The sequence below is a fragment of the Dysidea avara genome, chromosome 8 (genome assembly GCF_963678975.1).
Source record: "Dysidea avara chromosome 8, odDysAvar1.4, whole genome shotgun sequence".
Lineage (NCBI taxonomy): Eukaryota > Metazoa > Porifera > Demospongiae > Dictyoceratida > Dysideidae > Dysidea > Dysidea avara.
The window spans coordinates 22,436,078-22,450,690 of record NC_089279.1 but is presented as its reverse complement, the minus strand read 5'-3'; the positions used below and the strand labels follow the sequence as shown (position 1 = coordinate 22,450,690).

The following is a 14,613-nucleotide window of genomic DNA, read 5'->3' as shown; positions in this document are numbered from 1 at the left end:
GACTGTAGCATTATGGTGTATTTACACACCTATTGAATAATATGTGATTGGGCATGTGAAACAGGTCATATGGGCACAAACTATACTTCATCACATAATATCTCAATACAAGAATAGAACTGTATTCTGTAACGTCAATTGCAATATACTGGGTATACCAATTATGATTCCATGGCAATAGCACAATGGCATAAAAAGTTATGGATATTTATCTGCCCACACTCCCTGTTTACTATTTCATCATAATTATTATAAGTGATGGTTCTTTTGTGGTTGCCAGTCTCATGCTTTCCTGCTATAGACCCATGGTGTATAACACAAGTAGAAATTTGCATTTTGACTGTCTTTGTTAGTGCCAAAGCTCAAATAGGTAACTTATGGTAGTTTTTACAAAGTATATAAAGAAGTAATAAATTTACACCCACTTATGCAGTCATTTATATAAACTCACAAATGTTGACAAGAAAACATTTTCTTTTATGTAATAGATGGTAACTTGGTGCATATATAAATGTAGCAACACAACCTTCTACCAAAGATGAAGGTGTACATGCCTTGTTTTGGCTTCTAATATGTGTTGAAACAGTCACAAGGCCAAGGCTGCTAATAAGTGTGAGCTGCAAAGCATGCATCCACCAATAATATTTGGTATATACGTATGTTCGCGTGAACTCAAAATGTCTAAGTGCTGTTATACACAGAAATCCAGTGGTGTACAACGAAAAGGTTTATTAAAATATAATCTTTGCTTTAGCTCAGCGCACATCACATGATGGAAAGAGTCAATTGCAACTTCTTCAATATTTCTACAAGTGTCTGGTTAATCACACACACCTAGCATTTAAGGGGAGTACAAACCAACTGATTACCCTAAATGGCTACAGCTTTTCTTAATGTGGGAACTAGTACCTGAATAGATGTTTTTGCTGGAAGAACTGCATGAAACTCACTTAGAAGGTAGTATATAACATTAACTGACCAGATTAAGATGGGACATCAAAAACAGCCATGTCTTAACTGTTAACAGACTGGTGAGCACCCATTACAAATGCTGCACATTATTCACAAAATACTGTATGATCTGTATACTGCTTTAGGAGCAGGTTCATACCTCGGAAGACATGTTAAAACAAAATACAAAATTAATATTTGCTTACACATTTATTAAAACAAAAATAATATCAATGATCTGGTAAACAACTTTGTAGCAAAGGTCATTCCAGGGAACACATACAAAGTGTGGTACTCAACAGTGGCGGATCCAGGATGGGGCATTTGGGGCAAATGCCCCCCCCTTCAAGAAATTGCATACAAGATCGAGATACTCTAATAGAGCAGTCAATTACTCTAATAAAGCAGTCACAATGTTCATGAGGCAGTGTAGCTTACCTATGAAGCTATAAATAGGATTTTATTTTACATAACAGACGTGATATAGTTGGTAAGGATAACTAGCTATTATTGTCGTGACCTTTTTTTTTTTTTTTTTTTTTTTTTTTGGTCTTCAACTGGTTTTCAGCAAGTTTTTTGGTCTTCAACTGTTTTTCAGAAAGGTGCCCCCCCTCTTTCCAAACTCTGGATCCGCCCCTGCTCAACCTGAGTCATTTTTCTGAAAGGTGCATCCTTAATGTCTTTATTCCTTGGAGCACACCTGCAGGATTCTTAATTACAGTTTTAAGTAGCATAAAATGTTACACAATGCTGACTGTTCTAGAGTAATTTATTATATGCCCACTGGATCTGCCACCATTGTTATTGCCATTGTTATCAAGAAAGCAGCTGCTAATTAAGGAGATCACAAAAACACAAGACTCCCAGTATGAAATTAATCAGCGAACTCCCCTTTCTGCAGCAATGCTTCCCTGACACTACAGACCTACAAAATAACCAATTGTCCTGCTTGTACAACATTAGTGTGTCTACATCATCAGCCCGGCTCCGTAACCTTTTCTGACCACCTCCACATGCATACAGGTTAAACAATGTAGGAACCATTTTGCACCCTTGACGAAGACCATTGGTGACCTCAAATTCCTCTAGCAGCTCCCCACTCTGGCTTCATGCCATCATGAAAGAACTTCACAAGCTTCACAAACAGTACTGTATTATGTTCAATTGTCTTTTCAGCTAGTTGCCTAACCATAAAAACCATATCTATGCAGCTGTGTCCCCTACGAAACCCACACTGTAACTCAAGCAACACCTTCTCTGCCAACTTCTGCAAATGATTCTGTACAATCCTATACCCAACAACATCAAGTAGAGCAATCCCCCTCCAGTTGTCACGACAATATAAGTTTTCCTTCTTGGGAACGGGGACAAGAATGGCATCCTACCAATTCTGTAGTACTTGTCTCTCCTTCCAAATCACACCAACAAATTTGTAAGCATGGCCACAAAGTCTGAAGTCATCCTCCCAACCTTCAATATATCAGGCAGTATCTTAGTACTACCTGCTTCCTTCCCATTCTTGAGTGGTTGCAGTACCATGCCCACATCTTCTAGAAGTTATTACCTAAGATCTTCTGGTTGACCAGTTCCCAGCCACCTAGAATAGGTCTTATTCCTGCTGTGCAGACTACCCTGGGAGTCAGCAAACCAGTCAGGTCAATGATGTGATGTTCCCAATACATCTTCAGTTGCAGATGTTGATGCAGTACTCACTACCTGCCATGCACACTGCCTCATCTTCTGGTTAGGATTCACTGGCCCATTTTAAAACAGTCTCTATGCAGTGGTCAGCAGCTGTATGCAACCATGAGCACTGTGTCCACCAGAGCATGTGAGTTTTCCTACATAAAAATGCTTTCCCTTTGAATCTGGCCCCTTAACACCTCTCCCGTACCTTTGCCTAAACTTCAGCTTCACACACATGAGGTGATAATCATGCCCCCAGCTCTTCACACTCATATCCAAGCAAAATTCCCTGTCTCTTTGACTCATTACAACATAATCTATGCACCTCCACTGCCTAGAGCCTATGAATGTATTGCACACAGTAGCCTCACGGCACGATAAAAATGATAGAAGTTCCCTACCAGTGACATTAACCACCCCGCAGCCATGAGTACCAAGCACATCACTCCAATGATCATCTTCTCTAGAACCCACCCTATAGCATTAAAATCACCAAGGATAATAAACCGTTCTCTTGCTAGCAAGAAATTTAAGAGATTGTAGATTACATTTATATGTAGCTGAACATTATAATACATGATTGTACTGCATTATAATGTAATACAACTAGTGCAATTTAAACAATGTTCATGGTTTGATATTATTGCTTATATTTTTATTTATTTCCAAAAATGTACAGCCTCATGCAGTTTGAGGGTTAATGCACATGTGTAACATGTAACATACATACAATATAATTTATTATGGATTACTGATTGGTAGGAAAAGTAATAATAGTTTCAGTTGGTACTTAAAATTTGTAGTGATTGTTGTTGGATTAGGTTGGGTGGGAGTGAAATTCCACAATCTTATTGATCTAAGGAAAAATGAGTTACTGTACTGATTTGTCCTTACTTCAGTAAACATTGACCATTTACTATAATATAAACAATCCACTTAATAATATGAACATTTTATTATGGTATATGCTTTAAAGATACATTTAGATACATGTATAAAACAATGTACACTCCCATAAATATTCATGACTATCATGCATTGAAAGTGTCATCATAGTGATCGATAAATCTTGCCAATTACAATCTGCAGATAAATTGTCACCTTATAGGCTTTCTCATAATGCAGGTTAGGTATGGTTTCTGGTATTTCTGTTTCACCACATTAGCAGCAACAAAATATTAAGCTTCATTTCAGATTTGATTGCAAGAAAAATGCTAATGTGTGTATGTGCATGGCTTCTGGTATTTTTAGCTTAACCACATTAGCATCAACAATGTATGATATAGGGACAATACACTGGGCATCCATGTACATACTATGTCTTTTTACCAAATGTTGCAAAAAGCTGCTTTAAAGAAGTTGTAGATAGCTATATCCCAAACTGATGATAGCTATGAGTAAACTATGTGCATGTGCTTTTATCCAAAAGTGCACAAAAAGTCGTAATATCAATAGTATAGTAGTAGTGATAGAAGCTGGTAGACAAAGAGCCTAATGTTTTGCCTAAGGTTTAGACATTCTAAAGATTTTTGGGCATACATGGCCTACAGTGACTTCCCCAACATGATGTAATACATACATATAGAACTTACCTAACTCAAGAGGGTAAATGGATTATCTTTAACCATTATAGATGTGCACTTTCTATTAGGAACTGCGTAATATTCTGTTTGGGTGAAAGTGCCACTGTGGTACACATGTATAGCTAACATGCTTAACTGCAATAGCTGCATCATTTCATTTGTTGTCTTCTAAAATTTCTTGACACTGTAAAAAGGAAATGTTAACTGATACATATATTATAATAATCCAGAAGTCTGTACATACTGTACACGCTATATATCAGAAAGACTTGAAGGAGTGCTTTTCAAAACGTTATCTCTATAATGTTGCAGTTTAGTGATAATGCTATCCCAGGACTGTATAATACAGAAGTGATCAAAGTAATGATTTTAGAAATGCTAGAACAACTATAAAATTGTGAACTATGCTAGATATGTATAGATTACAACGGAACTATAGAAGTTTGAAAGTTTATAATTAATGATTAATCAATAACCTTGTGTAAAAGTCCATATTGATAATACAAAACTGGAGAAAGATCACAAGATAAATGGACTATATATATTAGCACTCTTTCATGTATCTTCATTACATTTTTCTCTGGTTTTGTATATGGTTATGGCCCCAAAGGTGACTAATAAAACAAATACTTATGATGCACACATTTGCAGTGATGTATAGCTAATAGCCTAGTATATGGACTGTAGCTAGTGCCAATTCACTTGTGAGGTCCTCTCAATTAAGGTCACCTCTGTAAAAGAGACCACCACTTGAAAAACCAGAGGCAAAGCAGTATACAAGATCTGAGTGCATGCATGCAATCTGAGTAAGAGTCACCTCCATGAAACATGTGATGCAGCAACATTTAACTCAAAATAAAGTATTATATGTGCTTAACTTATTATATATAGCTATATGTACTTTCCTCTGGCAACAATTCCTTGATGCCAAAATGTTTTCCATCACAATTTTTATTCATGAACAAAGTAAATTCTATAAGGTCTCCATCACTTAAAATTACTAACTACTGTCCACATATATACAAATAGCAAGAAAGATATATAACTAAGTACAGACTATTTCGTACCCGACATCCATGCATTAAAACCATTATTGAGGTCACGTATTCTTCTATCTACATAGCTATGCATGCATGTATGCTATATGATGGGTTACAGAGGCAAATAGTTTACACAGATATTGTATTGTACGTATGTAGTAGCTTAATTTGTAATAGCCAGAAGATTAGCTATAGCAGACATCATTAAATATATATATTAGCCATTTCCATTATGAAAATTGCTGACTCTTCTATAATGCAATTGATTTTAAAGACCATATGCATGCACAAATATTTGACCTTGTAAGCTACGTAGGTCCTCAATTAACACTGATTGATTTAACAGTGGTGACTAGCCAAGTTCAAAATCATATGCAAGCATGCAATGTCCACAAAAGTTACTATGTAATAATATGAAGCAAGCATGCAATGTCCACAAAAGCTACTATGTAATAATATGAATGTACCAATGTATACTAAATAACAGATAACATGACCACATCAAGACTACATCAGAATACATTCTCCCTATAGCTTTTTAAATCATATACTGTCATTGTTAACATCAGTGGCGATTCTAGACCTGACCTACAGGGGGAGCCAAGTAGGGAACAGCATGACTATTGTTGTATGGCTGTAAAATAAAGTAGAATTTCAGGGGGATTCTGGGGGTGCAACTCCCAGAAGCTGCGACCCCTAGAAGCTGCAGAATTTTTGCAATTTGAAGGCTTGAAAACAGCCTAAAATTTATGCTAAAAACATGAAATAATAAAAATTCCAATCTATACTGCAAGATTTTTAAAAAGTTATTTTTCAGCAGGGGGGCCATGGCCCCACCTTAGAATCGCCTATGGTTAACATTTATTGATTGGTTCTAGAGGTGAGTACAGTGATAACTGTTTCTATTTTGGGAACTAGAAGTACTGTTGCCATGTCACTTGAGTTGAAACGATAGTATCTTTGATTTCTGGAGTGGTATGCTTCGGAAATGCTCACATATTACAACAGTCAACAAGGCCGGATGGCTTATTATATTAATTATACAGTATTTCAGTTGTGGGCATGCAGCTACTAGTACAACTATTGAGTCCTTTCAGAGGCTCAAGAAAATGGATAAAGTAGTACTTAACTGGGTTTGCACAAGTGCACAATCATGTCTGGCTGAGTACTATCATCACTTTTGGTAGCTTCTATGGTAGAACAATACCAAGTGTATATCCATGCTCCCTGATATTCTTGATGTAGCTATGTAGTTGATTATTATGATTATTATTATTACTGAGCAGTCAGCCCTGCTGGTGTGCTCAGATTTGCCCGAATACATGTAACACAATTACAATAATGATTGTAGTCCAGTTCTAAAAATGTCAGCATCTGCAACTTCAACAGGATCTACTGGTAAGGAGTTCCAATCATTAATTGTTCTTGAAAAATAACTATTTTGGTGTGCAGTGGTAGATACATGTGGTAAGATGTAGTGCAGTGGATGGTACTGTCTCGTGGATCGTGATGTTGGTAGGTAGTATGGAGGAATTGTAGGTGGGGACTATTCTACGGAACGGAACGGAACGGAACGGAACGGAACGGAACGATGGACTAAACCACGGAACGGAACGCTTTCTCAAATTGAAGCTTGCAACTTACCATTGCTGAAACTTCCCTTATAAGTTAGCAGTGGCATCTCCAGTGGGTGATTAAACATAAGACATTCACAAAAAGAATTAACGGATCGATTGTGGGTTTTTGTTGGTTGTCATTAGTAACGAAGTATTATTGTGGGATGAGCTGTATCAGTGATGTTCATCCATACGGAAGGGACTTTATGTGAGCTGTTTTTATTATTTAGACTTTAGAAAACAGTCTGGGCCGATCTTTCAAGTCATAAGTCAGTGTATAAATAAAGCAAGCAGGAAGATAATGGTAGCAGGAAAGAGCCAGCTGAATTAAAACTTGAAGAATTTTGTGCAGTGTGTGAGGAGCAAATATTTTGGCAGACCGCAAGGAGGGTATATTCTGCAAACATCACTGAAGTGTATGCATGGAGTTATTTATATATTAACAGCTGGTGCAGTGGACTAATGCCGTATTCAATAGTGAGCTGATTTTATCTGTTGCACAATTCAAGGATGTGTCTGACTGCTACTGAGCCTTGAATCAGGCTAAATGCCAAAACTCCAAGATCAGCCAAATCTCTATTATAAGCTGCATGTGAAACCATGCCCGTAGCCACCAGGCAAACGTGATTTGGACCAGGATGTGTGTGTAATTTCAGTGTATCTAGTCAGACCTGAAATGGAGCACACATTAATTACATACCACCTAAGAATCCTAGGATTTCTTAAGTGTAACAGTTCACATGCTCCACTTCAAACAAAACAGATTAAATTTGTTCGTCTATTTTCAAGTGATTCCCAGTCCAGCTGGTCCATGAAATTACAATGGGATCACATGTATTTGTTACAGTGCGAGCTGTCCTGTGTTGGATCTACTCTAGAGTTGAGATTTCAAGGTAGACTCACTGCCAATGTACTGACACTAGTACTGTTGTAGCATGTTTAGGTGGAGGACAAATGAAATAGTAATGCTAGATTTTTTATGTATACAAATTTTTCATAATGAAATTGATATCCCATTTTGATTTGTACTTCGAGTCCACTTTGCAACATATTCAAGAACAAGAAGTTACTACACTTAATCTCCAACCACTGTCATTAATTAACCAAGATCTCACTAGTCTGTAATTCACCTTACTGTAGTGATTTTATTGATTCATCTGTATGTTTTCTTCATTTTCCCTTGAAGTTGTACCAAGAGTTCATAATAAGGTGGAGAGTGTCTAACTTGAATGCATTCACCAAACACCCTGCTTAAAGTAACACCTCGGCCTTATTTCAGAACAAAGGCTTTACCTTCTTCAGCAACACTAATCAACAGTTTTCTACCCCCCAGTAAAGGTGTTGATTTGATGAAAGGTGAACTTTACGCAGGGTGTTTGTACAGGCCATATTGAGAGTTAGACACTCACCCCATACAAATCAGTATTACGAACTCTTGGTTGTACAGTATAGGTAAACAAAGATAAGTTTCTCTCCCATCTTATTCTAGGATTTCTATTGACAAGGAAAATTCAATTATTTGTATACAGGCTCAAAATTGAGAAAATATAAAGAAAGTGAATTAATATTATACAGTCAGTTTGCTTTTGGATATTTAATGTCTCCAACCACAACAAAAATTCGATGAATCCATGCATCTCATCACTGTCGTCTGAACATTCTGAAAGTGATACCTCACTCAATCAACCATATATTCTGTTTATTAGACTGAATAAAATTACCTAAACAATCACTTAATTAATGTTTTATAATTATCCTATTCCATTTTCCTGGAAGTTCCACTGATAAAATGCAATTTCAGCAATGATAGCAGCTAGCCAAGCTGCAAGTTGATTCAGAAAGCATTCCATTCTGTAAAATAGACCCCATCCAGAATTCAACTCAGTACTCAGGCTGAGATATCTGACAATAGTCCACTACTCTGTTAATGAATCATTGATGTTCACACAATATAGCCTCCTTGAGGTATCTGAATGTTTGCTCCTCACACACTGCACAAAATTCCTTTAGATTCTGCTTAGACTGAGTTGATTCAGCTTGTCACCATACTTGTTTTCTTTGTACTGAGTGTAGCTATACACATACCGATTTATGCCGATTAGAAAGGCTGGGCCTCAGACTGTACATTCTAAAGTCAAGTAAGTAAAAATAACTCACATACTAGTAAAAACAAGTCATGCATTAAGTTCCCTACTTGGTATATCCGAAGATGAACACACTGAGTCAGCTATTCCCACAATTAGTACTTCGTTACTAATGACAACCAACAAGAACCCACAATCGATCCTTAAATTCGTTTTATCTTTCTTGGGGTACGTTTGATTACCTGCTGGAAGTGCCACTGATAACTTGTACAGCAATGGTAAGCTGCAAGCTTCAATCTGAGAAAGCATTCCGTTCCGCAGTTTAGTCCATCATTCCGTTCCGTTCCGTACAATAGACCCACCGGAATTGTAAGTGATATTTGAGGGTAGTGCTAAAAGCCGGAACGGAATGGAACGGAACGAGGCGCGCGCCAAGTTAATGAATCGTTTTTGCAGATTGTACACCGTTTCTTACCATTAAGTAGTGACTAGAATTGTGCTAAAGTTAGTTTTCTTCTGCTTGTAGGCATGCTAGAAATCGCTCGCTCGAAGTTTCTATTTAATGCCCACTGCACGAAAGCGTTTTGCAATCACCTACGCTGAAAAACTATCATTTAACCTGCTAAACTATTATTTTGTAAGCACTATAAGCATATGATCCATAGCCACTAACATACACTGTGGTTAACTCTCGTAAATTATTGCCCATGCTGGCAGACTTCAGAAAACCATCCTCACTGTTACTAAACGACTATAACATGAAAATACTACAGTAGTTTACCTTTTACAATGATAAGGAAGCAATTCTACATCAGGATTAAACAGAATTTGAGGATTGGTAAAAGCACAACATGCCACGTGGCGGGCATTAAATAGAAACTTCGAAAGCGCGATTTCTAGCTTGCATATAAGTAGAAGGAAATGAACTCTAGCACAATTCTAGTCACTGTGTGGCAGTTGGAAACGATGAAAAATCCGTATCAAACGATTTTTCTACTTGGCGCGCGCCCTAATTGGTTCCGTTCCATTCCGCTCCGGGCGAATTTTTTTTTTGGGCACACTTTTGACTTAGAAAATTTTCACGCATTACTTTTTCCGGATAATGTTGCGCATGTAACACCGGATACTAACTTCGTCAAGACTCGGAGTCCATAGACAGAGACTTGGTTCACAGGGCCTCGATGTCGTGTTCTCCGCCAGGTTGACAGCAGAAAAGAAGGACGAAATGGCTTTAGGGGAAAGGTAGTTTTTCACAGCCTGCCTCAACTGATTTGTCAATGACGTCTCGCATTTTAAGGCACAGCACAGAGCTACCCGGCAGTACCTGATTCAGTGGAGCTGTTTAACATGTGAGTATGAAGCAGCTTATGTATTCACTAAATAAATGGACTGAAGATTAATGTACTATCTTGTCTCATTAATGATACCGGGGGTTCACTGAACAGGAATCATTCAGTATGAATTCTGGCACTAGATAATTGAACCATAGGGTTTTTAGTATCTATAACTGAACAAGGAATAGTCACTACCTAACAGTATGGACCTGTAAAACCCTCTGTCACCGGGATCAAGATGTTTGATTAATTGTATATAATATCATTTGAATATGGGCCTCGATTGCTTGACTTAGTAGTGTGGAAGCATATTGTTTTGGTGGACGTCTTGATTGCTTACAAACTAACCTCTTGATTGCTTGGTTAAATCTTAATACTGTTTGCGGGTGGCTTTACAGGAGTTATTGGTGTAGTGACTGTACCTGAACAAGCATGCAGTTGTATTTTTGATTGAGTGTTGTCTTATTACTACTAAGTGTTCAGAAAGAAATACAAAGGCATGATATGTGTTTGTTATTCTATTGTCGTAAAAACTAACTTCAACTTCTTACATACTGATACCTGTTTCAATCATATGTAGCGCTGTCACAATAGGAAGTAAAGTTTCCCAGCATTTGCCACTTAGCCCTACAGAGATGGCAGCTGATTTTATGTTATGTTATTGCTTTATTATTACTTCATGTATGTAATGATGTGGTAATCACTTTGTGTGATGATCTGTGATCACATGTGTATTAAGTGTGGTGTTCTTAATTTGTAGGTGGATTCACTTAAAGATCGCAAAGCGTTTCCACAAAACCAACATCTAAACGAGAGCGAGTCCATATAGCTGTATTCTCACAGTGATCACGTGCAGCTAAGATGACTTTGAGACAGGAACAAAGACAATAGTTTGGCTTTACTAAACTAAACACTCAAGTGTATAGATACAGCATAAGACATGATTAAAGTACTTTTTATGTATACTATAATGACACTGGTATGTTGTGATGTATTGGAAAGCACAAATATTTGTTGATGGGCTATGGTCTATTGTTATAATTTTTATTATATAGAAGTTGGTTGAGTCTTATTACTCCAGTGCAGCCAATTGTGCTTTTGCTGTGTTGTACGTATGCCCACCTCATTGCACACTATGCTAGCTCAGTTCCACCTTGTCTATGTCTGTATCTAATGCTAGTCTATCACAAAATCATAATTTAGAAGGTTGATACAGAGTGTTTCCAATCCCTGCATTATCCAGTGGTGAACAAGTAGTGTGTAATTGAGTAACTTTTACTCAGTAAGATATAGCTAGTACTGGGACTGAATATTAATGAACTTGCAATTGTATAAGCAGAAGTATTTTAGTTACTTATCTGATTGTACTTTTTTTGACAATGTCTTGTCCTTGTGTGTGTTTGATGGCTATAAAGGAAGTTATTCACATTCAATTCTATTAATTATAGTGCATTGTTGTGACAGCTATAGTGGATGCTTTATGGCCGGGTGTCACCATATATATCTCTTGTTGTCCAACTAATTGTACTCAAAAACAATGTAGGAGATAGAAAAGAAAGTTATGAGGTTTACTCTACCACAGCTATGCACAATTGGTATCAGTTCTCAGATACCACAGTCTACGAGCATTAATTTTGGCATTTGAAATTTCAGTAAATTTCAAAGTACACTTTTTCATTATAGGCATGTTTGAACTTGAAGAGCTACTAGTGTTATCTATTGGTGTCACCTTGTCAAGAAACTTACTGTAATGTGGAGCCACACCCACACTAAAGAATGTGGTTTGGGGTCTTTAGTGATATGTGTGTGGTGCTACACCCACATTGCATACTGCACACTTATGGGAATTGTAGGCAACTAGTCTGTATGACGTCAAGCAAGGGTGCAATGACCACTTATGGGAATTGTGGGTTGTTGCAGCTGCCTAGCTGGGTTAGACTTTCATGGAGCCACACCCACTCACCAATCATTGACTATGAGTGTTAAAATATTGTTAGGCAGGGGTGGATCCAGGACCTGGCAAGGGGAGGGGCACAAACAGACAAGTTGTAGGTGGTTAGGGAGATCCAGACCCACTTGTCATTTGCTGCATTTTGAAGCAGCAAATAATACACCTCTTAGTAGTATCTCGCTGCTGATTTTTACCATTTTGGCCTTTGCAGATGGCTGTGAAGTCTTTAAAAGGCTCTGAATGTCCTAAACAACAGCAACACAATAATTATTTTAGAGGCGCTTAGTACTCACGAAGGTGCCGTGTGACAACTTATTTAGTAGCTAGTTTGATTTTGGTTCGCTATTGTTTCAGGTGAATTCGTCATGCATTTATAAGCTGATTTGGCCTGGTATAACGTTTAGTAATTTAAGCAGAAGTATGGCTCCTCCCACAAGGTGGGGGGGGGGGCATTTGCCCCAAATGCCCCATCCTGGATCCGCCATTGTTAGGTATTTGTAGCTACTCATTTATTTCTCTTGCAGACAATTGTGTAGGTAATATCCTATAATATAATGATGCTATGAATGTAGAACGAACTAACAAAGCTTGGAAGTGTGGACATTGTGCCAAAAAGACTATAATTATAGCTCTTGATGCCCACCTCAAATTTCTATTTGGGTTGGTGGGTCAACTGGATCAGCAGTACTGAACCATTTACAACCGTCCTTTGCATTATATTATGCATCTGAAGAAGTGCTAAATGGAATATCACATAAGTACTATAGAACCTGCACTCTCCACTATAAATTTAACCTTACAATGAAACATTTCTGTTATTCCTATAGAATGCAATTTAAAGGACAGCCTCTCAGTAAAGTTGGTCTCAAATCGCCCATTACATAGAGGTTCAACTTGTTAACATATACATATACTATTCATGCACTAAGTCATTAAAAGTTTCAAGCGTGCTTGACCTATAATATTACTGCTCCTGTACAAGAAACAGCACAGAGGCAAAAATATTTGTTTATAGTGAAATCCCTTTAAAATCAGGATTTGTTTGGTCGTTTGTATAAGATGTACTAAATAAGTGACCCTATTGATGAGGTGACCTTTAGTACTGTGATTTACACTATCATAATGGTTATTTCACTACTACTGGGTAGAAATGAAACATACAGTTTAGGCATAAGTCAGAGATGACTACAAGTGGAATATATATGTTGAATTAAGCGTTAAGTACAATTCCCGAATAATAAGTGCAGCTTTGATAGCTAAATTGGACCTTGAGTAAGCAGGTTTTGCATAAAAGTTTGCGAACTGTAATAGAAGAACAGTCACTCATGATCAACTATGTATCATGACAAGCAGATATAAAGAAAGCTTCTTTTATTGATCAACTGTAGTATGTGCAAAAGTAAAATTTTAGTCATTATTTTTGGCTTTCTGTTTAATGTTGGGCTTAATGCCTGCTCAAGTACTGGCCACTTTGAATTTTACATTAGTTTCATCAGTTTGGTCCTAAAGAAAGTAGCCGCTGGCCTACTACTAACGAGGTGGCCATGTTAACAAAAAATAAATCAATGAGATGTTATAGGAAATAGATCTGGTCTTCATGATTGTGGCCCACTGTAACGAGGTGGTTGCTAAGTGAGGTTTCACTGTACTACAGCTGTTGATATATATAGGACCTATACAGATGTCCTCCAAAAACAGGGTGTCTACAATTCAGCGGAGTTTCACCATGATTGAGTCATATACGTAGAATTATTTATCTATTATTATTCACTCTTGCTGTTATGATAGCCTGTAAAGTAACCCCTATAGTCACCTGTTTAAAAGGTCAGCAATTTGTGTAATTACATCTGTGCCTCTGTAGACATGCATACATGATTCCTGCACACTACATGACTTGCTGTACTAGTGGGTAATTTTCGCTTTACCACAAATTACCTGTTATTGCAGATTTACCCATTGTTTTGTCTGAATTTTAAAAAAATGAATATGCACAGGTCAGTTTTTCAAATGGCCATGTTTGTACAAAGGTACACAATGCACTGCAGAGTGTCAAAAATGCTTAGATTTGTGCAGTAAGCCCTCTATAGTTGTAATGCTTGCAGAATTTTACAAGCAAGAAGTTGAACTAACTAGGTGTCAAACAGATGATGGAAATGCCATCAGTTAAGACTACACATTGGAAATACACCAAAATACACCAGAATCCTTTTCAAAATCAGGCATAGCCTAGCTGTTGACATGTAGTGTGATAATGGATAGTGGTAGTGACCTGCCCACCCGCACTCCACAGTTAGAATTTTTTGATAAAAACAGAAGTTCACATAATAGACCAATTGTTGTCATCTTAACTCACAGTCTAGTAAAGTCA

General features: G+C 37.4%; 1 long non-coding RNA gene across 1 annotated transcript; it reads left to right on the top strand.

The window, feature by feature from the left end:
* Nucleotides 1-10,024: 10,024 nt before the first annotated feature.
* Nucleotides 10,025-11,341, top strand: LOC136263858 (uncharacterized). Its single transcript, XR_010704817.1, has 2 exons — nt 10,025-10,309; nt 11,055-11,341. It is a non-coding gene; the product is annotated as an uncharacterized lncRNA (long non-coding RNA).
* Nucleotides 11,342-14,613: the final 3,272 nt, after the last annotated feature.